The sequence below is a fragment of the Porites lutea genome, chromosome 10 (genome assembly GCF_958299795.1).
Source record: "Porites lutea chromosome 10, jaPorLute2.1, whole genome shotgun sequence".
Lineage (NCBI taxonomy): Eukaryota > Metazoa > Cnidaria > Anthozoa > Scleractinia > Poritidae > Porites > Porites lutea.
The window spans coordinates 13,022,524-13,023,169 of record NC_133210.1 but is presented as its reverse complement, the minus strand read 5'-3'; the positions used below and the strand labels follow the sequence as shown (position 1 = coordinate 13,023,169).

Here is a 646-nt window from a genome sequence, read left to right as displayed (position 1 = left end):
TAGGGAAGGGGGGGGGGGGAGATCCGGGGCATGCACCCCCGCGAAATTGTTTGGATTTTGACTCCCCAAAGTCACCTTTCTTGGGGTTCTGAGTCATTCAGAGAAGATATTGGTTAGATTTTAACTTGGAAAGTTTTTCTTTTCATTAAAAATATATTTTTCATAAAATGGTGGAAACTTTGTGGTGTGGATCTGCTCCTGGGTTAAAAGAGTTGATACAGTGTAGTGTGCCATCATAACCACCTAGTAAAAATAACTTAGTCAATGAATCAAGACTTTTTATTTCCAGTATAATAAAAATTTAACTGTACAACCAAATGAATGTCAAGTAGTCAGGTCTTAATTTACATACATATTCTAAGCCCAAGCAAACTGTACAATAAAATTTTCAAGTGTTTCTTAGATCACTGCAGATCATCATCATCAAAAAGGTCATCAAAATCTGTTCAAAAAGAAAAAAAAAAGAAAGAAAAATAATACAACTTACTGACTGCAACCTTTTTGCAGGAAAATATGGCTTTTTAGTGGAAAATAGTTGTACCAGTGTGAACTCCATGCTGGGATTTGCTAAACCTTAAAAAGTGATAGACAGAGGGCCAGATTTCCTAATCTTCGATGATACAGCAGCAGCAAATAGTTGGATGTG

General features: G+C 35.9%; 1 long non-coding RNA gene across 1 annotated transcript in view; it reads right to left on the bottom strand.

The window, feature by feature from the left end:
• Positions 1-263: 263 nt before the first annotated feature.
• Positions 264-646, bottom strand: part of LOC140951252 (uncharacterized) — a 3,436-nt gene continuing 3,053 nt past the window's right edge. Inside the window, exon 3 of the long non-coding RNA XR_012167268.1 lies at positions 264-442. This is a non-coding gene — a long non-coding RNA (uncharacterized lncRNA). The remainder of the gene's footprint in view (positions 443-646) is intronic.